This window comes from Oxyura jamaicensis, chromosome Z, assembly GCF_011077185.1.
Source record: "Oxyura jamaicensis isolate SHBP4307 breed ruddy duck chromosome Z, BPBGC_Ojam_1.0, whole genome shotgun sequence".
NCBI lineage: Eukaryota > Metazoa > Chordata > Aves > Anseriformes > Anatidae > Oxyura > Oxyura jamaicensis.
The window spans coordinates 78,389,396-78,415,253 of record NC_048926.1 but is presented as its reverse complement, the minus strand read 5'-3'; the positions used below and the strand labels follow the sequence as shown (position 1 = coordinate 78,415,253).

The following is a 25,858-nucleotide window of genomic DNA, read 5'->3' as shown; positions in this document are numbered from 1 at the left end:
AGGGAAGGGAAGGGAAGGGAAGGGAAGGGAAGGGAAGGGAAGGGAAGGGAAGGGAAGGGAAGGGAAGGGAAGGGAAGGGAAGGGAAGGGAAGGGAAGGGAAGGGAAGGGAAGGGAAGGGAAAAACTAATTTTGCAATCTGCTCACAGATATGAGATTAAAAATGGCTAAATTTATCAAATGAATTATTAATCATTAATTATTTGCTCTGTCTTGCCTTAAACTAGGTTTACTCAGGCTAATCAGCAAAGATATGCCAACAATTAAACCCAGAAGAACATCCCAGCTGTGCACATGATGTGTGTGTGCCTGAACACATTGTTGCACATTGCAGGCATTTTTAGCAAGAAACAGATGCCCATACTTTTGTAAATTCTGTGTGAAGGACAATGACACTTTTCCCAGTAAGTTTTTGTTCAAAGTATTAAAGGTTTGTAGTTTTAGAGCTTTTAAACCTGATTTTTTTATCCAATTCAATTTGACATTTCTATTTTCTTATCCCTGATAAATTAGCTTTCCTAGCTAAATGTAAAATTTACCATTGTGAAGCTTAATGTACTGTGCTAAATATAACATTCTTAACTATCCATGTTTTTCTTTCTTGAAACATAAGCCTTAAGCATTTAACGTACATCCCTTCATCAGCATAAGATACTGATTTGTCAGAGGCAAGTCAAGCCTGTTGTAGCTCTTGACACACATGGCAGCAAGACTGAACTCATCTCTCATGGTCTCTGAAACTCTGATTTCGGAAAAATGGCAACGATACCACTGAACACTGTACCACTGAATATTGAAATTACTTTTTCCCCATAAAAATTGACATTCTGGTTTTTAGTATTCATATAGCTAAAAACATAAATAATTGTTTAAGCAGTTAGCAGATGGCTGCCTCAAGTTTTCTGCCATATTGGAGACTGATCTGTCCTGTAATCTACAAGTATTTTCTGAAAAATCAGAAGCAAAGACAAACTGAATTAAAAAGTCAGGACAGTGAAGTTACACAGTACAGCATTTACCCTTTGATTTTTTGAAAGAAAGATATGTCATGCATGCATGCTCCTACACAGCCCTGGATATGATCCTGAAACTACAAACCATTTGCTTATTTAAAGCTCTGTGCAGCTAACAATGCTGCAGGGCTAGTAAATCCTACCAAGCACTCTTTGAGATTCGTGTTTATTTACTGGTGGAGGTAATGTACCATACTTGTGTATCCATGACAACACTGTAACATGCCAGAGCAGCACTAGGTCTTTTCTTGCTACTCCAATATGAGATTAAAATTAAGAGGCTAAATCTTATTAAATAGCAGAAGCTTTTCAGAAGATAAAACATAAAGTTTATGGGAGCATATGATAGTTGTCCATGGTACTATATTTGTGCTATTTCAGTGCTTTCGTTAGGTTCATCCGCTGATTGTAAATAGCACTGAATGGTGGGCATACCAGGAGAGATAAAACTTTGCAGTTCCTTCTGGAGTTCTTAATGCAGGAACATGGCTCAGCAGTGTCAAGCTTGAACTGCTAAGAATATCCATTTTAAAGAGTATTAAATTGGATCATACTGTAATTTCTGTCTTTTCTGGAAAGGTGTTTCTGGTTCTTAACTATTTTTCGTTCACATGAAAAATACTTTGATTAAGAATGTTATGTAATCCAGTGGATTAGTAATGTAATTGCCTATTTATATTTATGAATCCATGCGTTCTCTCAGTGCATTTGTTTTTGTTATGGCATTGATATGTTATACCGATACGATTGAGATGCGAATCGTGTGTATCTTGTGGAATTTAGACATAAAATGAGAATTCAATTCTTTATAAGCCATTGTTTTACTTAATGTTACTCCTGATTAAGTTATGATTGCTTTGACAAAGGTTTAACATTTAAAGGTTTAGAAAAGCACCTTGGAAAATTAAAACAAATTAACTCTGTGCAAGCAAACCAATGCAATCGAGAAAGAATTTCTTTGCTAGCAGTAGCCCTCAGAACAATATTTATCTTCTTACTCTCTAATAAGTAACATAGTAGGTCAAATTCTAGCATAGGTTTCTGGTTATTCGTAGATTTAAATGACAAATGATTTTGATTTAATATATCAGATGTCTTCCAACTATATTTCATTTTCCAGATGTGTTAGTATTCAAGCTATTGTCCAAAGTATGGGTTTAACATGTTACCTATCATCTGATCACAGGATAAAGAGTGTTTTCTGTTTTAATATTAAGTCTGTTACTTGACTGGTCAATTGGTTCACTGTGATTAGAAGTGAAGAAGTCCTGAAACAATCAGTAAGCCTTAGCTGGAACCAACCCATTAAACAATTCATTAAACAATGTGGATTAGGATACAGCAGCTCTGGAAATTATACAACAAGGACCCCTTGGACTGTATTGGTTTTCAGAATAACAGCAAAATAAAATGCAGAAGAGAGACATGGGTTTTAGTTTGCTGTTGATTTAATCTGATCATCAAACTTCAGTATGAGAGGGGGTGGCTTAGACAAGTGTTGTTCGTGTGTCTGTCTACTTCCTGATGTGTGCACTCACAAAGAAAGCTGTGAGTTTGGGGTGGGATGTGGGGATATAATCGTTCCTATTGCTATCTGGGCTAGCACTTACTCTGTGAGCTCAGGGGGAGCCTTGTGCTAAAGGCACATATCTAAGTGCCTAACTTGCATTTTCAGCACAGAAAGGAGTGGAAGCTCCTCCTGGTGCTATTCTAAAGTGTACTTAACTGTCTGGCAGTTTTGCAAGAACAATATTTTTCATGATTCCATCTTTGATACTGAGATCAAATTACCATCTAAACAGCGGTGCAGAAATTCCTCTTTGAGCAATCTTTCTCCCTTTTCAGGTCATAGGCCATCGCTGTTCTGTCTCCTTCAATATATTCCTGTGATGTTGTTTTGCAGACTTGCCAGAAAAGACTCCTAAAGAGAAAGCAAAAATGAAGATCCAGACAAAGTCTTCCCCACCGCAGAAGGAGATAAGGACGAGATCTACTTCCTTTGGGCAGTTTTGGTTGCACAGGTATTAAGAGGTAAATATCTCACATGATAGCAGCAGTTTCACAGACAAGGATTCTCGCTTATCCAACGATCCCATCTAACCTGCCCTTGCGTGCCTTTTTTGGGGATGACAGGGAGGGATGCTGTGTCTGTGGCTGGTGAAGAATGGGAAAGCCCATGAGACAACAGGGGCCATCAACCACCTTGGCAGCAACTTTCCGTCCAATGGCTGTCACTGTTTTTTATCATTTATACTTATGCACCCTGAGATCAGATCTCCTGTAGTGTTTCTGCCCAGCAGTAGGAAATGTTGGTTTGCAAGCAATGGTAGAGTGAAACTCTTGCAACAAGTCAATATAAAAAGAAGGCAGCAGATTCAGGGAAGGCTGAAATAAACAACAGACTGAAAATTAAAATAGTTTGCCAAAAATACTTGTTGAAAATGAAAGGCATTTTAAGAAAAGTTAATATAGTGCGGAATGTATATGAAATTTGAGGACAATAACTTTTCTGTTGAGACATGAGACATGACATGGTCGTGTACGACAAAGCAGTTCCTCTTTGCACCTGCCCCCCATGTTCCACAATGCATCCAGGATTGGTCTGTGGAGTGTAAAACCCAGTTTCGGTTCCAGTGCGTAGCCACTGTCCTCACAGCTCTTTGATGATCAACATTGAGTGGCCAGCAGCACTTCAACTGCAAATCAATGCTTTTATTATCAATAAAACATTGTATTTTATTAAATTTATATTAAAATTACATTAAAAGCAAAATAAATACCTTAAAGAATAAGCAACATGATGCCCATTCCTGCAATCTATTTACACATATAGGCACAAGTAAATGTTGGGCAATTTTAGGGACTAAAATTCAAATGCAGGAGTGGGGAAAAGTTTAGCTGTTCTTTGAATAGAATACTGTAAATTTTGCTTGTATTGTCTAAGAGTAAGGTAGGACAGTGGGATTGACAAAGATAAAGATGTAAGGTGATAAACTTGCATTTTTGATTAGTGATGTGAGCCAAACTGAGAAAATAGTAACTATGGAAAGATCTTGCATGGCCTTAATGTATTCTCCTCATCAGAATATTTTTCCTGTTTATTTTTTTTCCTCTGCATGTCAGCTACCAGAGTGTTTGAACAATAACACTTTCTTAATAACAGGATTTGTCATTATTATCAACTATGTTAGAGCAACCTGACAAAGTTTTACTCAAATGCATCCCATTGACAGAGTTCAGCACATAGGTAACAAATGTTGGGTATGGTATGTACTATTTTCTGTTTGATAACATCCCACTAGGTAAATTGTTTTTGAAGATCTCAGCTGATATTATGTGTTCAAAATGCAAGAAAGCAAAACATTTTTTTTTATGAGTCCAGATTTTAATTTAGCTGTTGTTTATATGCACATCTGTATAGTGTTTACATAGCAAGAAAACACCAATGATTTTTAAATTTAGCTAATGTGTCACAGTTATGCAGCTGCAGATCTGGAACAAGTATAAATCTCGTACTAGCAAGGAAATATATAAAACAGTGATTTACACCTTACATTTTGTTTGTAGGATGACATTGCTGACTCTGCTAGGCAGAATCAGTGTTCCCATTACAAAAGTGGAAGTGGTCTGAAGAGGTTTTGTTGAAAGTGGCTCTGCTGCTGACATTGTTGACTGGAAACATAAGTCACAATACAGTGCCACAAATTGAGTTGCCATCGGTAGCTCTGGGCACAAAACAGACAGCTAGCAACAGGTAAATTGTAAAAAAGATATATAGGTTCTATTTGATTCAGATAAGCATCCAAAAGCATTTAGGGTGGTTGCTGGGATGGACTAATGGAAGGATGCCCGTGTGTTTCAGATGATGTTTTAGGGCAGCTAAAAACAACCAGAGTTTGCTGGAAGCAGCTCTTTCCACTACTGAAGTCTCTAATGTGCTTACCCAACGTACATACCGTCAATATAAAGGTACTGGAAATGCAGTGACATTGCATGAACTTTGCACAGCAGTAATCTGATCGCAACATCGTTAATTATTGCAGCGGATGTGCATAGGCAAAAGTGGAAAGCAAGGAACAGCAGTTGTCATGATTGACTAAATATGCCTCAGAAGAGAAATAAGTAATCACAGCTGCAAACAGCATTTCAGCTGATCCTTACACAGAAAGGATTAAGGAAGAGTATCTGCTTCAGAAATGGGTTAGGTTGCTGGTGGGTTTCTTTCTTTCTTCCTTTCTTCCTTTTAAAGGTCCAGTTGTGAATTTCATTGCATTCTCTAAACTCTGAAGTTCATGCAAATTGAAATCTTCTGCTCTTATTTCTGGTGATATTATACCTTTAATATTTTGTCAAATTCTCCCTGTATATATATAAAAGTAGACTTAAAACACACATACAAATATATATATATATATATAAACTGAGGCTGGTTCTATGGCCTCGTCCTTAATAACATATCTATGTTTCACCAGAGTTGAGGTGGATTTTAAATACTATGAATGTGCATTGTCTTTACTTCCTCAGAAAGGACTGCAAGACCCTTCTGTTAGAACTTGTTGGAGGCATGTTTCAAGCTTATTTTAATGGTCTTAATCCCAAAATATGCACAATATAAGTGATGTGCAATTTGACTTTACAATAATAGTTTTTTCTAATGCATTTTTTTCCCCAAATTTGAACCGTATTCAGATGGAATAGAATACACAGAATTTCAGTAAGAAAGCAATTTTTAATTTCATTTTTTTTTTCTTCCTTTTTTTTTTTTTTAATTTGTAGTTTTATTATAATAAAGACTTGTGGTTATCAAAAAACAACAAAAAAAGATCTTGGTGCCTGGTTATATCATTAACTTAGCTGCATGTCATTTACAAATTTCCTTGCCTGAGCATAAGTGACTTAGACAATTAGGATATAGGATACTTTAGTTAAATTTCATGCATTTGCTGAATTACTTAAAACTCATAGAACAAAGTGTTCCAAGTCCTAAGGTTAGGCAGGTAAAACCATCTCAGATCATTTATATTCAATCTAATTTTAAAATCAACAAACTCCCGTAATTATTCAGGATTTTGAAGGATATATTAATCAGAGTTGATGTTGTTTACATGTAGGACTTGCTTAATTGTAGGACTTATTTAATGTATGCACGAAGAAAAAAATGCAGTTCTTACCTGTCTCTCTTTTGAGACTGCATGTGCTCTTAATCAGTTTAGTATAGACACTGTCACTAATAAGCAAAGCCTAGGCTGTCTGATTGCTTTACCTGAGTGTGTTCTGATTGTACTCTGAATACTAGCCCAACCCTTACATATTTTGCAGCGGTAAATCTAGACTCTGAATTGTAAAGCTTGCAGAATATATTCCACTCACTGATCAACTTCTAAAGAGCCAGGACATCACCTGGGAAGTGTAAGCCCCAAGTTCTCCCCTAGAAGAGGCTCAGTGAGGTAATTAACAGTCTTGGGATATCATCAACACACAGACATGCTCCTTCCTGTTCTTATGGCTGTGACTCAGCCTAAGTTCATTGGACTGGTTCTTGATTTACCTCCCTCTGACACCAGGGTTCATAGTTATGTGACATGCAGATGCTATTTTCATTAGTCTCAATACAAGTATTAGACTAAGCAAATGTATAAAAATTCATTTCTCACGTTCACAGCCTGCAGAGCACTGAGGTCACTGGGTTGTCCTCACAGGAGCGGAGAAGGAAATTCATATCCCCTGTCTTTTGAAGCATCAGATTCAAGTTGTTTCATTGTAGTATGCTATATACATCAAAACTCCACACACTCCCTGTTTTCCACCTGCACAGAAGCAGTCTGTATACGTGGTCGGTTCAAGCAGCTCCTGTGATATGTCTATCTAATGCTATTGTTTACTCTATACGTGCCCTTAGAAGCAAATTACAGATAAGTTTTTTATACAGTGCTCTTAAATATAATTCTCTCTCTTCATTTTCTACAGGAGAAATGGAGTTTAGAGCTGACTTTCAATACCTGATGCACGTTTCACAATACTTTCAATACTTGATGCACGCTTGGCAGGAGGCCAAGGCAAATCAGAATAAACATCCAGAAGGATATGCCAAACACAAGAAAATCATAGCAACTTAATGTAATTTAATACTAATAAAGCAGTTAATGTTAGTGGAAACAGTCCTTGATCTTTTCTTCTTCTAATAAGTTGAAAATGATTTTATAATGTATCATGGCTAGGGTTGCTCCCTCCAGCTGGAGCTATCCATCACAGACTAGGTAGAAACACTAGTTTTTGCCCATATCACAGCAGCAAAACTCTTGAGCAAGCCTTGTGGCAGAGGATGCAGGGTAATGGTGATCCACGCTTTTTGCTGCTGAACCAATTTAAGCATCATGTGTCTGTTCAGACGCCATGGGCTGAGAAGCTGCCCTGCCCTGGGCATCAGGTGGTTAGGACATGCAAGGAGGGGCTGCAGGAATGAATTAAGCTCAGTGAGGTCCAAGTGATATTTTCCTGAAGATCTGGTAGAAACAGGAAAATGTGAGAAAGCCCAAGAGGCTGCAGGTCTGAAGGAGACCCTGGGCTGTTTTACACTAGCCTTTATGTTGAGAACAAGCATGGAAAGTACCTAGAGGGTTTGATGACAAGCACCCGATTGTAAACTGTTCTCCTGCTTATGCGTTTTAATAGATTTATTTCCTAACACATTTCTCAATTAGTTGCCTGTGAACTAATGATGTCAGTGCTACTATAATGTCAGCACTGTAAAGAACATTTGATGATAATTTGCTTTACCTTCAAATGGAGAATAAAATTTAAAGAATTATTTATATTGAGTTAACAAAATGATCCCAGAAAGATACTTAAGCTTACATTTAGCTCATCAGCTGTTTAGAATCAGGTGGCAGACATTATGTTCACACATCTGCTGCTTAATCTTATCATCATCATCATCACTATCAGCTCACATGAACATAATTACTCTTTCTGTAATGTGTAAATTTAAATACAATGTGTAATGGCATTTTAACAATGGGTGGGAAGTAAATGCCTTTTTTTCCTTAGACTGGGCTAAATGGTGTTAGCAAATAAATATGAACTGCATGAAGACGTGAAGTGTTACTTTACAGGATGCAGTTTTTATAAAGTGAAAAAAAAAAAAAAAAAAAATACCGACAATTGTTGTCAGTTCTCCACAGAACTAAACTTAAAACTACTTAGGACTTTAGGTTTTTATAATCTGTAATGACCTAGAAGTTTAGATTGGACTCGCTCTCATTTGCAGCTACCAAATTTAATTCAATTTCATGTTTCAGATGAAAATCACACAAAGCTTGTGACCACTGTTTTTTTATACAGGCTGGCATCCTGTGACAAGTGGGGTCCCCCAGGGACTGGTGGTGGGCCCCGTGCTGTTCAACACCTTCACGGATGACCTAGATGACAGCACTGAAAACACCCTCAGCAAGATTGCTGCTGGCACTGCACTGGCAGACATGTCAGGAGGGAGAGACATAGAGATGTGGATGGGTTGGAAGAGTGGGTGAGCAAGAATGGTATGAACTTAAAAAAAAAAAAAAAAAAAAAAAGTGTGAGGTTCTGCACCTGGGACAGCATGGTCCAAGAGCCCAGCCCTGCTGAAGGCTTGGCAATTCTGGTGGAAACCAAGCTGAACAAGAGCCAGCAGTGCTCTGTTGGAACAACAAAGGCAAATCAATCAGATCCAGGGCTGCATCCTGGGGAGCATCAAGTAGAGACAGAGGCGTGATTGTCCCACCCAGCCAACAGTGGCTGCAAGAGGACAGAGGCTGAAGCCACATGGAGAAGACAAGGGGTAAAGGGTACAAGCTGTACTGTGAGTGGTTTCATCTTGATAAAAGATTTTTTTTTTGTTTGTTTTTTCTGTTGAGAAAGAAATCATTGGAACAACCTCTTCGGGGACGTGGTGGATTCCCCATCACTAGAGGCTTTCAAGATGTGACTAAGCAGGGTGCTATATAATCCTATCTAAGCTCCCTTTTTCCATGAAAGGCTGGTCCACGTAATCTTTTGAGGTGCCTTCCAACCTGGGCTGCTCTATAAAGGTGAGGCAAGGAGAGCTTTGCAAAATGTTGCTAATATTCTTGTGCCACCAGGAACCAGGAGCAATGCATTTTGCAACAGGACAATACATAAAGAAAAAATACATGCAAGACCAATTAACAGATTTTGAGCCTGCTGAAGTAATAGTTCTGGTTTTCTTTCCCTGCTGAAGAAATATGTTTAAGACGGGATCCAGATGTCCAAAGTGGGATAAAACTGCAGGACAGCTGCATAAGGTGGGAAGGAGAAGCATTTTCCAGCAAAATCCTGCTGGTAGGGAAGTGAGCTCTTTGCTTCCAGGTCTTAATGGAAGTTAGGAAAAGTAGATTTTGGGACTGTCAGTGTGGCATGAAGCGAGTCTGTGCTGAAAATTGCACGATGGCCTGCCACCACCATGAAAGAGGCCATTAGTTCTACAAAAGGACTAGGACACTTCATGGGGATGTTTCCTGATGCTGAAATATGTTTGAATTAAATTAATTTCTGAGTTAAAAAAATAACTGGAGATTTTAATAGATGGCACTAGGGTCAAAGTTTCACATTCTGAGTTCCGTTCTTTGTGATTTAAAACACAAACAAACAAATATGGATGAAAATGCAGCTCAATTCCATCCTCTTTTGTGTTTCTTTTTGTATCTGTGTAAATGATTACCTATGAAAATATTAATATGGTTATAACCACCATCAGAAAATGTTTTTCACATCTTACAAACAATTTATGTTTGTTTGAATGCTTTTCTCATTATATGAAGTACAAAGTTAGAAGAAAGATGACACCTCATTTGTGGATCATTGTTTGACCTCTGTGGAAAGATGCAGTATATTTCACTGTATTTATTTTATAATAAATTGTTAACGTTAACTCTGTTTTGTTTTGCTTTGCTTTGCTTTGCAGATGAAGCATCTTAGCCACATTCCATGGAAGCATTTAAGATTGATTACTGAGAAATACGTCTACAGTCCTGAAACAAAATATGTTAAAAAAAAGAAATCTTGATCTTCATCTGCATCGTGGGATATTTTGAAAGCAGTAAGTGTTGATAAAATGTATATTGAGATGTGATGTTCTCACTGCTCTGGGGGCAACGCAAGCTCTGCGTTTGAACAGCATGTGGCTTTAAAATGTTTGAGAAATAACACTACCGGACTGATGTAAGTAAAAATATGTCTCACAATTTATTTCCAGCATGGTTTTTTTTTTTTTTTTTTTTTTTTTTTTTTCTTTTGAGCAGAGAAGGCTTCTTTAGTAGGTGGACTGTTTTAGTGCATGGAAAAATAGCAAGGTGTCTGCTTCTTCATGCTCAAGAGCATGTCTTGAATCCTGTAGTCAGCCACGAAGGCAGAGCACCTGTAGAGTACTCAGAAGCTGCTAGTGCAAGTGCGTATTTAGGGGCATGCCCTAGCGCATGCATTAACCTATGCAGGTCCAAGTACTTGACTGGGTTCTTCAAACAGAAGCCAGTCTGCTGAGCTTACAGTTGAAATAAATGGAAGATGGTAAAGGTTCATAAAACCCTGCAGTTGCATGTACAGCCTCTGCATGAAAATATTTGTCGATTTGCTTACTCACCTACTTGTTTATTTATTTTAGGTGGCATTTGCCAGTAAGTTTTACTAGGGCCCTTCCATTATTTGCCTATTTCACTTCATACTGAACATGCCACTCTTCTATTAAATTCATTTGCTTACTCATTTGATTACTTTTGATACTACAAGATCTAATGGACAAATAGGGATGTTGTTTCATTCTAAATGCACATAAACTTCAGAAACAGGCTAATTTGCATCCAGTCATCATTTTTGGAGTGGAAATCAATAAGCTATGATCAGTACCTAAAGCATGATTTTCCTATTTTGTAATATTTAAGAATTCTTTTAATATTAAAAACTATTGTGCTTCTATGAAATGTAGTTATGTATATTTCATTCTTTAAAGTTTTCTTAGAGAATTATTTTTATATTTATTTTCCATTAAATTACATTTTTTTTCATTTTTTTTTTTACTTTATCTTTGTGTTTCTTATAGTCAGAATATTATAGATTTATATTAAAGAAAAGATAAAGTTTAGTGAAAAATCTTAAAACCATTTCAACAAAATTTTGTTTTCTACTATTATTTTAGATTAATATCATAAATGCAGAGTTAAGCTATTTGGGAAATAGCTTAGCAGTTCCCTTGCAGACAAAATTTTGCTGAAAGTTCACAAGGCAAAGATGTAAAAACTAAGCTCTGTGTGTGTGTGTGCGTGTGTTGCCAAACCCTGCTGGTTGCTCAGGACATTCTTTCCACCAGTACAACTTAATCTGCGATATATTTAATATATACTTATTTCCCAATTTTCTGATGAAATAAATAGATCGTATAGCTTAAGCACATTTTCCTGTTCGGACTCCTAATTAAAATCTTTACATTCTTTTAAATTCCTTTTCTAAATCTTTCAGGAGTTCCATCTGATGAAAATATTACTCTTTCTGGTCTTTATCTATTATAACTGGGTACTGTGGTGATGTGTAAAACTCTGGGCAGCACCATCCTGTTGTGATGGAAGAGTAACAAATTAATTTTGAATAAAGGTGGTGTTGTTGTTGTTACTGTTGTTTTTTAATAGCCAGAACCTCACAATATCTGACCTCAATATATGCATGTTACAAGTGGTTTTAAGGGCCGTGGACTTATTGCTTACTACCATTTTTGGGGATTTTTTTAAACAAACAAACAAACAAACAAACAAAAACAAACAAACAAACAAACAAAAAAAAACAGTGTGCAAGGCTGCTTGGTGGTGGTGCTGGGACAGGAGGTTGCCGCAGCCTGGCTGCTGCTCAGCCACAATACGGCTATGCTCTGCTTGGTGCTCACCTCAGAGGGCAGTCAAGCAGCCTGGGCTTCCATGGGACATCAGCCAGCACAGTCATGTCTTGGTGCCCTTTAATTAACGAGTGACACTAATGAGAGGTGTTAAACCTAGCAGGGTGCATCTAGCTGCAGGTCCAGCTACACGTCCATGCCTGGGACTGTTGTGGATGTCAGACAAAATGCATATCACAGCAAGGAAATCCTCCTTGTGTAGAACCATCCTGCTTCCTGATACCTCTGAGTCTTGTCCCCAGCCTCTAAATGCCAACAGCATGCAGAGCAAGGAACAAAAGGGCTGCTGGATCTTGCTTCCACTGGAGAAGAGAAAAAGGCAAGGACTGACCTGTGACCCCAACGTATACCACCTCTTTACATCAGCTTTCACGGAGCTCGTTTAACCCTGCTTACTTAGGAATGACGCACAGCATGAGTGAATTTGGCTCTGGGCTTATTATGGATATCAAAAACAGAAAGACAAAGAGTATAAAATTAAGTGTATATTCATAAGAGTATTTGGGGGCAAAATTTGTGTTCTGTATTTAACAGAAAGCCAGAAGATGTGTGTGTATGGACATACACCGACCATCAGATGAGGGCAATACCACCAGCATCAAGCAGTATGTAATTAATCCCTTTAGCCGCAGAACTTATTCCCTTGCCATGCTGCTCCACCACAGGAGACAGCCAAAAGCTCTCATTTTTGCATCCCCCTTTTCACTGGTATTCTCATATCTGTACCAGCAGCTTAAAGAGTTAATAAACTTCCATTGCTCTGAAAGGTCATTTTGCAACTAAACACGGCAATTCAAAGTGGAAAATGGAGTGGATGCAAGGTGAGGCTTTGTGAGGTACTGAGCTAGATGTGTTGCTTGAAGAACATTTGCAGCATTGCCTAATTGCTTTAGGTCAAGCATTAATGAACCCAGCAGAGCACTAGAGTTGCCTTCTGCTCACAGTTGCATTCTGCTCAGAAGACGTTACCACATCTCTTGGAGCTACAAACATCTGATACTGAACTGCCCAAGAACATGGAAAAATATTCTGGTGTATTTTGCATGCTGAGAAAAACAGTGCTTCCCTCTGCCTAAACATAAAAAAAAAGGTAGGACTTGCATCTGGTCATCCATATTATGCTTGTGGACTTCACCAGATTTAAGATTTATGACTACACTGCGATCAAACAGTATAGGACTGAATTTAGATGCATCTCACATCAGTTAGATCTTCACAGTTTTGTCGTCTGACAGCAACTATAGAACTGTGTACCTGGAAGCTGCTGCTGTTGCACATTTTATTCAAAAGAGGTAGTCTGGTGTACTGGCTTCTAAGTTTCTAAGTCTCAGTACATGAAGTACAAGATTCCATCCTTGGCCTGATTATTCTTACAAGAGCAAAAAATCATAGGTATCTAACCACAGTTGGAACTGATCATGCCCCCTAGAAGGAGCATGGTGTCATGTCAGTCTTTTTGCCACCAGCGGGTACCAATCAGACCAGACATCCTAAGTCGCAATGTGAAAACAAAACAAAACAAAACTTTTTTAAAAAAACATTTTTTTTCTTTTTTTTTCCATTTCTTTAGCTTTCCTTTTTTTTTTTTTTTAACATTTTCTTTAGCTTTCTTTTAACTTAATATCTGCAATTAATTCAATTCATTAATTGTTTCTCTGCATTCTTCTTCATTTTCCACTGCACTTCAGTTGACCAGTTCAATTGCCTCAGTTCACCAAGCCTGCTGATCCAAAACCAACTAACATGGCTTCAGCCTTCCCTAGCCTGCTCTCCCCTGTGGTAGCTAGAAGTTTGCTTTTTTAACACAGCTACTAGACATGACAACTGATTTCAGTCAAGTAACAACTGAAGAGCAAATCTAAATTAAACAGTTTTTGCTTTAGTGTCATTAGTATAACTTTGCTTCCCCTGGGCAGTGAGTCACCTCTTCCTTTTGTTTCCTACCTCATCACTGATGTACAAACAGAACAGTTTGTAGCTACCTTTGATGTCCCTGCTGATACTTGCACTCACTTTGTGCCTTATGGACATGAAAACAGCCCAAGGTCCATCTGCCCTTTAATCTCATCTCCAGCCAAGGTCAAGAGCAAGCATTTAGGAAAGAGTATAAGAGGGTGTGTATTAATTTTTTAATATAATAGCCCTGAGAGGATTTTTTTTTTTCCGATGAGTTTTCTCCATAATTTAAAAGACATTTCACACCAGCTGAAATAAACTGACAGTCCATGCTGAGCCTACCACTGACGAACCTGTTACAATGCAGTCTTACTATTTTACTTGCTTTTCTTTTTCTGTTCCCTGATTCTCCCATTTTGGCAATTTGCACTCCTTCAAGAAGTGACAACTCTCATGCCTTCTTTGCACCTCTGTTAGTTGAGGTAACCCAGATGAAGTTCCCACTGGGAGGTCCGTGATATCAGACTTCATGTGTTCTCTTGTAAAAAGGGTTTGGGTTTGATGAGATAGCATCTTCCTACACTCCTTCTTCACCCAAAACCTTGAAAGGAAAAATTAAAAGCCTTTATAATTGTAAATCAACACAGAAGCAATAACCTTAATTTGCTTTTATGGATACCTCCATGTGGGGTAGACACTGAGTGTTTCACAAGAGTAAGAGGCTTTTGCCATCAGTTTGCACTTTGTAAATCACATCTGAAGCCACAGGAGAAGAGATCGATCTCACTCAAGTGAGAGCAGCACCATTCAGAAAAAAAAAAAAAAAAAAAAAAAATCAATTTGGCCACTATTTAACTCCATGATGAAGCAAGAGGACATCTATGAGCATCAAGCTAGTGGTATCACACCAGCTCATGCAGCAGAAAATGAAGTGAATTACCAGATTTAGCCATAATCCTGAGCACAGGATTTTCATACAGGACATTTATAGGTGGACGCAAAAGTTTCCTAGTCTGGGACTTCTTTAAACACCAAGAAAAAAATCACTGTTGTCCTATAGCTGATTCTACATCTTCAACAGAAATGAACAAGCAAATCCCCAGTCAGTATGTGTTTCCCTCATGGATTCAAATAATCTATTCTGCACATAAATGACAGTTTCCTTTTCATTATTCATTCCAGCTGAGTGGACTGCTTACTTGGCCACATAAATTTTTTCAAGTGTATAAAAGCCACTTAGCTGCATGCCACGTACTTTGGAAGGCAAAATGGAGGAAATTGTTCCCAGGCAGAGTTGAAGAAGACCACCTAGGAGTTGTGTGTTGGTGTGGGATGGGGTTGAACCTGAAGATTTGCAAAACCTGCATGTTCAGCCCTCCCTTTGGCAGCCCATGCTGTCTGACTTGCACTGCCAGCATGGAGATGGAATCCAGCAGAGCTCCCACACTGCTCCCATGGTGGTCCTGAGGTGGATATGCCCTTGGAAGTGGGATCCATGAGGTTAGTCCCATTCTACACCACTGAGGTGTGCTCTATTGGTTATAATTTTGAGAATAGTTTTCTTCTTAGTGTTGCATTTGCACCTCCAGAAATCATAGTCCAAAGAGGTTGGACCATTTGTCATCTGGATGCTATGCAAACACCTTAACAGGATGCTTAAATTAAGTGTTTCACCTTAAGGTAGTTGAAGTTAGAGGGAAAAAAATATATTGCCAGCTACTTGGCAGCTATTAGACAGATCAGTAAGATTGTCTGAGTATACAAATAACAGACTGTAAAAAATGAGGGAGTAGGGTAATTCCACTTGTGCTCTGGCACAGACATATTAGAGAACTGAAAAACCCACTTAGATTTTCAGCACCCTGCAACATGCTCATGTTGCAAATTCACACATAATGCATGATTTCAAAACGTGCATGTGGTACCAGAGTTCCTACACGGGCATCTCTTGCTGCTCCCATATTCAGGCATGAACAGAGGTTTGCAGATGCCCTTGTTAGTTTTAATGGGCATAAACACCAAAACACTAACCTGCACAAATGTCCAACAACATTAAAATGTACATATTGCTTTTAGGAATCTTCAAAGTGTGGGTGTTTATGGAGGAAGTAAGAAAAGTGTTGATTTGTTAAAACATTGCTGAAATTTTTCTTCCACCAGGAAGTACTTTCCTTATGAAATATTTCAGCATTCTTTTTTAAAATAAATTGTATTGCAAATACTCCTCAATATGTTAAAAACACACATTAGAATGGAAATTAGTTCAGATGATCAACTCCACAAGAAACAGAAACCCCTCTTAACACTCTTTAATCCATTTTAATCATGTCCAAAAAATACATTGTCTTTTATATAATCCTTTGACAGCCTTTCAAATGACTGAATTAATACAATATCCCAAGTCTTTCTTTCCTGAAAATACAAGAACAAATGTTAACCTGTTAAAAAAAAAAAAAAAAGTTACATAAAAAAAATATAAACATTGGTCCTGCACATCAACAGTGTGACCCTTTGTTGTATGCACAAAGAAAGCTTCAATTCCAAAGCTGTTGATCCAGATGTTTGTGCAAACACAAGATACACTAGATATAGAGCACAAATCAAAAATAGCCAGACCATTACTTCAGTCATCACTGATCTTTAAAGAGAGGGATTATTTAAATTATCTTACCCATGGAAGAACATTCTGCATTGCAATCATTTATATTGCTACATAGAAATGAACAAAGGATTTCTTCTTTATCTAGGTATTTAGGCTGTGCTCGTCCACGTGGGATTACCTTTAATGACTTCAGGAGGGGTAATTCAAATAGAATAGAGGAGTGGAATTTTGTCTGCTTTACCCATCATCATTTCTAGAAGTTAAGGAGTGAAACAATGTGCAATTCTGATTTGAGCAAAAAAGCAAATTTTGCTCACTTTGCTCACTTTGGAAATTATGAAGTGAGTGATCCTGAATGTGTCCATATAGCTGAATATTCATTCCATGGTCTTTCCAAAAATACAGCAAAAAAGGCAATAGGGAACAAAGCTGCTTTTTAGCACATAGAGGTGCTTCAATTGAAATATCTTCAATCCTGATGGCAATGTTCATAGCCAGTTGTAGGGTTTATCTCAAAAGTCATCAGCTGAGGCTTTTTTTTTTTTTTTTTTCCTTACCCTGCTGTAGACAAATAGGAAATGCTTTATCTCCCACTCAGTTGTGGAGAGTGGCTGAAGGAATCATGAACATGTAAAGCAGCTGTGCCCTATCAGCAATCTGCAAGCAATATATTACCAGTCACTGTGAACGAATGCCTACATCCTTGATTCTTCACAGCAGAGTCTCACATGCCCATTTTATGAGCAGATGTGTTATTGTAGCCACACATAAGGCAGTCTTTCAGGCAAGAAAAAAAAAAATAGATAAAGTTTTTGATTGGAGTGGGCTAGCAAAATCTTTTTCCATAACATAACTTGTCCATGGTGGGCATCTGTGGTGTGAGAGGATCTGGTCACCCTACAGCCTGATTTGTATGGCCTGCCTTTGCCAAGAATTATTGCTGAAAATGATGCCTATGTTTTGCTGAGTGATCCCTGCCCCTGGCTTCCCTTTGGCCAAGGTGTCATCTGATGAGTTGCAAAAATAAAAACCATCTATGAAGTCCCGAATATTCCACTGGGACTAAACTTCTTATATTTTAAGGATTTTACAACCTTGAACCAACAGAATGTGAGGTACCAGTCATGGTACAAGCTCTGCTTGTGGTGATTCAACCACAGATTCCAGTGGAGGTCTTGCTTTGCAAACACTGATCTCCTCCCCTCAAGTAATTCAGTGCTTTAATGATTTTAAATCAGCTAGAGATTGCAAATACCACATTAAAGTCAGGCAAATACTCAAGGGGCTTTATGATGGAGAACAGGAATATATTTCTTACTAATGCACATTAAAAATTATACGTATGTACTTGTTTCTGTGAATACGTGATTGACAATTTCATGCACCAATTTTGCTTTTATACTTCATAATAAGAAAGGAAAATTTGTGGGGGGGTTATCTAAAATATTCACACACTGCCCATCAGTTTTACATTTATCCCTAAAAAAGGTTAAATGCTCAAAAGCAAGCAATCAATTAATTAATTAACGGGAAATTTTGGGTTGTTGACATTTTCAGGGTTCTGTTTTGCTGGTGGGACTCCGTTCTGTCGCCTATTTGCATTTCACACAAGAGACTTATTTTCCCCTGTTCTCTGACAACACAGGAAATATGTTTATGTAAGTGAGAAAGACGGTTCAGTCAGAGGCATTTCAAGGAAGGAAGCTGCTTTGGAGTCACACACAAGGATAATTGGAAGAGGTAACAATGAACTAAGCCATATTTACACAAGCAGTTGAAATAATAGCTCACAAGCTGTAAGAATGTTTTATTCGTATTAACTCAATTACACAATTGGTTTGTCACTCGACACTTTACCCAACTTGTAAATCTCCCTGCTAGATAGGAAGTCTAGTCCCATTGCCATCATCCTTCACATTAAGCACACATCTCCTGCTGGTGTATGTAAGGGAGGGCAGAGGGAAGGAAAATCTAAGGATTCCTTAAAATATTTCTTTTTTTTTTTTTTTTTTTAATTCTAACCACAACACATTAGAATTAAAATAAAAAGCCCTGCACCTTACTTTCCTTGATGAGCTTTACATAAATTGCCATAATTGTTTTTTTTGTTTGTTTTGTTTTGTTTTGTTTGGCTTTTTCTTTAATGACTCCTTCCTGTAAAATAGTTTTCATAGTGAAAGATCAAAGTGAGGCAGAAATGTCTGCTACAAGGTGATAATTCAGGTAAATGAACTCAATGGTAAACATGCAAATGTTGAAATGTGATTGACTTTTCTTCTATTTAATGTTTATTTTCCCTGCCAAAGCAATGACAAGTTCAAACTAATTCCAGACCTGCTATAAAATAAATCAAAACCACTATAAGTCAGCCCCTCTTCCTTTTTTTGAATTAACCTAGATCTGAAATGGTAAAACACAGCTCAAAGGTTTCATCCAGTCAGCCTTCTATTGAGCTCCAGAGGTGTGAGAGAGAACTAAAAAGAAATTATTTCAGATCTAAGTATTTCCAAAATAATTCTGTCATTAATTAAAACTATGAGAACTTACCACCCCTGTTTCCTATCTGACAGCACCTCTGATTTCTGTGCATATTGTGTGGCCTGTAATGCTGACCCACCCTCAGAATTAAACTTTAAATCAGCAAAATGCCCTGTCTTGACAATCCTAAATTTCTGAATAACAATAATTTCAGAAGTAAAACAAGCTGGGATACACTCCTGCTTGCAGGTGCTCTTGCTATACCATGTGTGGTGCTTGAAGGTTGTTGGGAGTATGAGGACTTGCTGGTGACATGTGTGGTGCATGCCCAAAGGTGCAGGTTTTCCCTGCCTCTGCAGGCTTCACAAGATAAATCACAGCATGAAGTGCCACATACCTCTGGAAAGGGGGAAATAAAGAGCATAGGTATCAACCACAATAACCTGCATCTTTGTTTGCCAATTTCATACCTTTTAAATTTTTTTTTTATTTTTATTTTTTCCCTTCACTTTGCATTCAGTGCTACTGCAGAAAATCAACTTTCTGGGAGATTCTGGAGTTACCTTAAAGGTGGTTTTATTATTATTATTATTATTATTACTGAAGAGGAAAGGCTGAATCTGGACTTTCCCCTACATTAGACCAAATACTGTAAATTCGAAGTGAGCCCAGTGCAACCTGAAAGCCTTTGGACAGGTGCAACGTCTTCTGTGGTGTCTTGCGTGGAGCCTGCAGCAAGGACAGTACAATTAATTGCCTTTAATCATGGTAATCCTGATAATTCAAATACTGTGGAAGACTAACATAATCTCTGATTTAAAGCTTCCCCTGCAGAAGGCTGCTTGTGACTACGTTTACCTGTCACCCCTGTTCTGTTTTCCCACTCCAAGTAAATATTAATGTTCTCCCCAAAGGTGGGAATGTGGTGGAGCAGGAGGGAAGCCAAAGCTTCACCTCCCTCAATATCACTGAGGGCGCTGCGGAAGGTGTCTTGTCCACTGGGACATCACCAGGCTTGTTAGAAGAGGTGGTACTGGACTTTGAGTGTTTTTCCTCTGGTTTCAACCCAAACAGATCTTGCCCTCTGCTTGCATTGTTGCTGAAGTATGTGTGGTGGGCTGTTTGGTGGTAAGCAGATCACACATTTTTGGGAAAAGCCAAGAAAATAACAGTGGTTTCTTATGGCCTTGTAAACTGCTGGGCTCCAACAGGTTTTTTTCCCCACCAGAGTATTTCAGTGCCTATGTGAATATCTCAATGTCTAGATATGTGTAAGAACAGACAGAAAATTGCACTTTTAAATTTTTTTATTATTATTATTATTTTTTTTGGGGGGGGGCAAGCCAAACATTTCTCCAGCAAAGAAAAGACATTGAAGCTCACTCTCATCTCATTCAATTCTGTTTTTGCCTCAAATTTTATGCATGTTATCTTTTGGAATCAACCTCGATATGTATATAGGACCTTTTTTACAATTATTTGAAATATTGGATAAAGATGGATAAAACAAAATGTACTGGATAAATTAAAAAAAAAAAAAAAGGAAAAGAAATAAGTGGCAAAAGGACCCCAGATACTTCCTGAAATACACAGTCACAGAGGATATAAGATGTAGCCTCTAAGAAAGATTTCATCTATGTCAAATTACACACGTGACTGTAATGTGATAAGGCACACATGTTGCTAATGAGCATTATTAAAATGTTTACACCATATGTCTGCACCCTGCATTCAGGATTGGTAGTATATGCTTACAAGAAAATGTTTTAGAAGTGGTTTAGATGGAATTAAAATATTTAATAGGGAAAACTTTTGGTCTGCCTTTGCCTGTAGAGCCAAGTTCTGTAACTAATTTTCAGTCAAAATACAGGAGGTTTAGAAAGAATGGTAGGACCCTCAAATAGTACCAAGCTTAACTTATCTGGATACAAGTTTTTGCTTCCTGGAAAGTCTTAACATGTTTTTGCTTGTTTGTTTGTTTTAAGGACTGCAAGCACATGATCAGCCCCTCTTGGAAAATCTCTTTTATATGGGCATGAAATACTGGATATCCTCCATTAAGATGACAGATACTAAAACGATCACACCTTTGGATATGTGGAAAATACACAAGAAATAAATGAAATTCCTTCTGTGTTTTGTGTTTTTTTTTTTTCTTGTGGGGGAGGGAGGGACCTACAGTTGTACCATACAGACATTACTCACACCTGCAGGGTAGAGGAAATTTTAATATGGGGAAGTCTTGAAGTTTTTTTTTGACAAGTCCTGAAGGAGATGGAGCTCTGGTTAGCAGGAATGTTAGATGATCAAAGGGACACATTAAATTATTACTTAGGTTTTTTTTGAAATGTAATTTATCTGTAAAAGAGACATTGTAGGGTTTATTTTAGCTTAGACAGATACCCCTAAACACACGCTGGCTGGTGTGAGCCCAGACCACATGTGCCATACGCCACCCCCAGGAACTGTGCCACGGCAGCCACCTGCACTGGGTTGGGCACTGGAAGCCTGGTGGCAGCCAAGCGGCACGGGGCTGGGCTCTGAGCATCCTGCCCGTGGGCTCTGCCAGAAGCTCCTGCTTGCTCCCACGGGTGTTCCTCCTCAGTGTCCTGCAAGTCCTGCCTGAAACAGGGATGCTCTCCGGAGCTGTAGACCGAGCCTCTTTAGGGCAGACCTCGGCACTACTGTAAAAAGATGTCAGTGATGGGATGTGAGTTATGTACTTCTGCATTCCCAGGCTTAATATGTTCACTGGTTGCTTCTTTTCCTAAGATTCTCCAAAGATGGTTGGCCAAACTGCAGCCTAATGGATTAAAAACTTGATTATCCCTTATCTGAGAAATAAACAAAGCAGTTCTGAAGACCCGCGCGTTCCTTGTACAGCAGGGCAGGCAGCTCCCCGAAACACATGCTGCCACGTGGAGTCCCTCATGGGCCCCATTTGTGGTGTCCTTGGGAAGGGGACGTTCAGAGACCCTGTCCCCATTCTGCGCGGGACTGCTTCCCCTTTCTGCTCCTTCTCCGTCTGGCTCAGTGCTTCGTAAAAGGGCACAAGCAATCAGGCTTTTGTAACCTCCTCCTAAAGCAGAGCAAACTCAGTGATGCAGAATGCATAACTGCAAGATGTTTTTTATTGGTTTCCATGAAAAACTGGGGGAAAAAATGGGATGAAAACATTTAAATCGTGTGTGTATAAAACACCTAAAACACCCTTCTGGTTCCTATAAAGTTAGACCGATACTATTATTTCCACTCATTATATTTAAGAAATTTGAAAATTGAAATTCATTCTGACAAACTCTTTGTCATTGAATTTTCCCTGTTATTTTAGATATATTCACATTTAAACACCCACTATTAATATTAATTCACACTAAATATTATTTTCATATATAACATTAACCAGATTTAAACACAGTCACAGGCACAAGCAGAGAAGTATCTCTTTGCAGAGCTGGCAGTCTACAGGCAGATGCCCAAGGCACAATTAGTGCCACGACCAACTATTTTTTAAGCAAGAAAACCTGAGGAAATTCTTAGCATCCCCCTAAAACAGGGTGGTCCTTGGCTTCCAGGCAGCAGGAATTCATGTTATACACAAATCAACTACTTGTCAGATCAATTTGGGGGTGAGAGGGGAGCAATTTTTTGAAATTTTCCTTGTTGTGGAATGACCACTGGTAACGTGCAGTAACCATCGGTAAGGACTGTTGAGTGACTGGCAACTCGGTGGTGGCCCAACCCAAAAGATAGCATGCTGATTTATGGCCTGCCACTGTGTTTACATAAAGACAAACAACTGAACTGCACTCAGCACGAGGAGTAAGCACAGTGGAACAAAAATAAATAAATAAATTTGGATGTTGCGTAGCTGTGCTGCCATTCAGCATCCACTTCACCCTGTTCACGCACACACACACAGCCCTCGTTAATGCACAAGAACCATCCTTACCCCTGTGTAATTCCACAGAAATAAGCTAACCTTATGTCAGGGTGGTGAGAACCTGGCCCAAGTCATCAGTACTGGAGGTGGGATTTTTAGATAAAAATCTGAATTTCTTTCATCACAGCAGGGGAAAAGAAAGAAGAGTGATTTTGGCATGTGGTCTCCAAATGCAATTTCAATCCTAGTCCCAAACAAGAAAATTGATAAACTACATTACCCTCTTAAATAAATGTAGCCATAAGTGAGGATGTTATCTGAAGGAGAAGGAAAGAGATAGAGAGAATAAGTTATTTCCTTTAGGAGATCAAAACACGATGTGGAAATCAAGAAAATAAACCTAAATGGTGTTGTAATCCCCAAAGAAAAACCTTTGGCAATACCGTGCCCGCAGCAGATAGCTGGCAAACACATAAATTGTTCTATCTGGAAATAACTGAAGATTACCAGAAACTGATTTAAATAGCCTTATTCTAGCTGACACAGGAGGGGTGTTTGGAAAGAGAGAGACACGGTGGGGTGCGGGCACGTCCCGAAGGGAGCACCTGGGGGAGCAGCGAGAGGTGCTGCAGATGCACGGGCTTTTTTGGACCCTTTAATTTCTGGTGTTTGGGATTTGGAAGCTGCAGATAAGATTACACAACCATCACACCCGCCCGTCCAAGCTATGTTATCATCACGGTTATCAATTAAAGCATGGAGCCAACCTGCAAGGGGCTGGTGTGGTCCAGAGGAGGGTGGCTCACAGCAGCACACAAGGACCAGGGAGAAGCGAAGCCAGGGGAAGCCCATTGTTGTCCATGTCTAAACCCGACCAGAATAAAGAAAATATACAAAATAACCTGAGAGGCTTCCCCAGAGAGCTTGCAGTTAAAAAAAAAAAAAAAAAAAGAAGTCGGAAGACACAGGCAAGAAAAGTGAAAAATGAGCCATTTCTGCTCCGTCTGATGGGTATTGGGCATCGTGCCAAGGCCAAACGAAATCGTCTCAGGGAACACCTACCCACAGAGTGCCCTTCTCAGATAATGAAGATGCAGACCTAGGAAGCTCACTGCTTGTATCTGCTTTCCACAGAATTTTTTTTCTCTCCCAGACTATGCATGGTGCGGTTCCTAAATTTTCTTCAGCACAATAACTCGAGAGGGCCTTTCTCTTCATTTTCATTTTTTTTTTTTTTTTTAAATCTATTTCTGGCTAAGATGACTTTCAGATATTAGTGGCAAAAAATAATAATAATAAAAAAATCCCTTTGTCACAGAGTGATGAGTCGCATAGTAATTGGCACAGCTAAGTTCTGCAGCAATTTCTGTCTCGTAGGCTTCTGATGCTTCCCAGCTTAAAAAAGAGGTGGCCTGGAGTCCTATGAGCCTTCAGAAGGGGCTGAATTCCAGCTCGGCATCAGCCTCAGCAAGGGAAAAGCTGAGCAGCCTGCGCCACTAATTGCAGTGTAAACATTTAATAAATATTCCCTCTTTTCATCCTTCGCCCTTTTCAGAAATGAAAGGTTGTAATTTACATGTGTGATAGTTCCTAATTGCCTCCCCACAATACCTGCTTGGTTTATTTATTTTCTGCCTCCTTTGGCGGAGGGGTGGAGCGGATGAAGAGAGCCACACTCCCCGCAAAAGGAGCCCCCAGCTCCCTCCCCACGACAAAACGCGGAGCCGCAGCCAGGATTTCCCATGCACCCGCCAGTGGTCTCATGCGATGGTTATATCGAGCATTTCTAATTACAGAATTCTAGTGTTAATTGCAGAGTCGTTAGCTGAAGCCATGTGTGTGCCTATATGCGCGCATGCCTGCGTCCTTGGAGCAAAACCAGAGTTTGTCTGCTTTTCTGCTTTATAAATATTCTGATATGGATGTGGTTGCAAGATGCATTCAGTTTGCAGTTGTTTGTTTGTTTGTTTTTTTCTTCTTCTTCTTCTTCTTTTCCCAGCAAAGTGTGGCTGCAGGAATGGCTGTGCTTGGGCTCCATATGCAGGTTCCAGTCACATATTCAAGCTGGACAATAAAGCAGGGCAAAAACAGCTGATACACAAAGGGGACCGTCTAGACAGTGCCCCATCAGTCTGGCTAAATTTGGTGCTGGTATTCCCAATGGGACTGTAATATAATTGTTCTGGTGTCTGTGTTCATTCCCCCTGTCAAACAGCATCCCAAATACGCATCCTTTTTTTTTTTTCGATACAATAGGCCCAAACTGTACCAAAAAAAAAAAAAAAAAAAAAGTCAGAAATCTTTAATCAGTATGGAAATAATTCGGTTTTCAAACAAAATGTAATTATTTTAATTAACAAGCTAAAAATAAGCTTAGAGGGGGGGGGAATCTGAAAGTATACTTTTTTATGGGTGCAAAGCAAAGTCTTCCTCTGTACATCTGTTAACCTCTCAGAGAAAAAATAACAGAAAATCAGAGATGTGAAAGTGTAAAGAATGCTATGGATCATAATTTGTACAGGAGGATAAAGGAAATGAAAATAAAGGCATTCGGGGGAAGCTTTTATTTTGACTTCAAAATATGTAAAGAAACCAGAGGTTACTTCCTGAATTTCTGTGAATTAACGGAGTTATTAGTTTGGTATTTTTGATTGTTCAAATGAAATTTGATAAATACTAGAAGCACAAAGTTATATTGATTTAGACTTACGCTATAAATTTGGAAAAATCTGTGAAAACTCTGGAATAATCTACCGACTCTGGAATAATCTACAAAAAGATGATCAAGACAAAGAAGGGCAAATAACGGAGCTCCGAAGCGGAGCAAGGGGAGTTCAGTCTGTGTCACCCTGTCTGTGTCACCGCTGTCCTCACACGCAGAAGCCAAAACCAAGCAACATGCAGAGAAGCAAACTCCCTGCTTCAGGTCCTGAGAGAAGTTTTATCGGAGGAAACTTTTGGTTCCTGAGGCTCTTTGCCTGACCCTTCCTGGAAAAAAAAACGCACTGGAGGGTGTCAAGGGGGACACAGGGGTGCTGCCCTCCGAGAGGCGGGG

General features: G+C 38.9%; 3 long non-coding RNA genes across 4 annotated transcripts in view; 2 read left to right on the top strand and 1 right to left on the bottom strand.

Annotated features, from left to right (window-relative positions):
* LOC118156031 overlaps positions 1-1,818 on the top strand; it is a 2,394-nt gene extending 576 nt beyond the window's left edge. Inside the window, exon 2 of the long non-coding RNA XR_004746122.1 lies at positions 226-1,818. This is a non-coding gene — a long non-coding RNA (uncharacterized LOC118156031). The remainder of the gene's footprint in view (positions 1-225) is intronic.
* Positions 1-10,272, top strand: part of LOC118156028 — a 110,866-nt gene extending 100,594 nt beyond the window's left edge. Inside the window, exon 4 of one of the 2 annotated variants that reach the window (XR_004746117.1) lies at positions 9,971-10,272. This is a non-coding gene — a long non-coding RNA (uncharacterized LOC118156028). Of the gene's footprint in view, positions 1-6,978; positions 7,024-9,970 lie in introns of those variants that run through there. The other variant, XR_004746115.1, reaches the window with a different exon arrangement.
* A 1,088-nt stretch (positions 10,273-11,360) lies between these two features.
* Positions 11,361-25,858, bottom strand: part of LOC118156036 — a 28,307-nt gene continuing 13,809 nt past the window's right edge. The window contains exons 2-3 of the long non-coding RNA XR_004746126.1: positions 21,550-21,556; positions 11,361-11,373 (exon numbers count right to left, since the gene is read on the bottom strand). This is a non-coding gene — a long non-coding RNA (uncharacterized LOC118156036). The remainder of the gene's footprint in view (positions 11,374-21,549; positions 21,557-25,858) is intronic.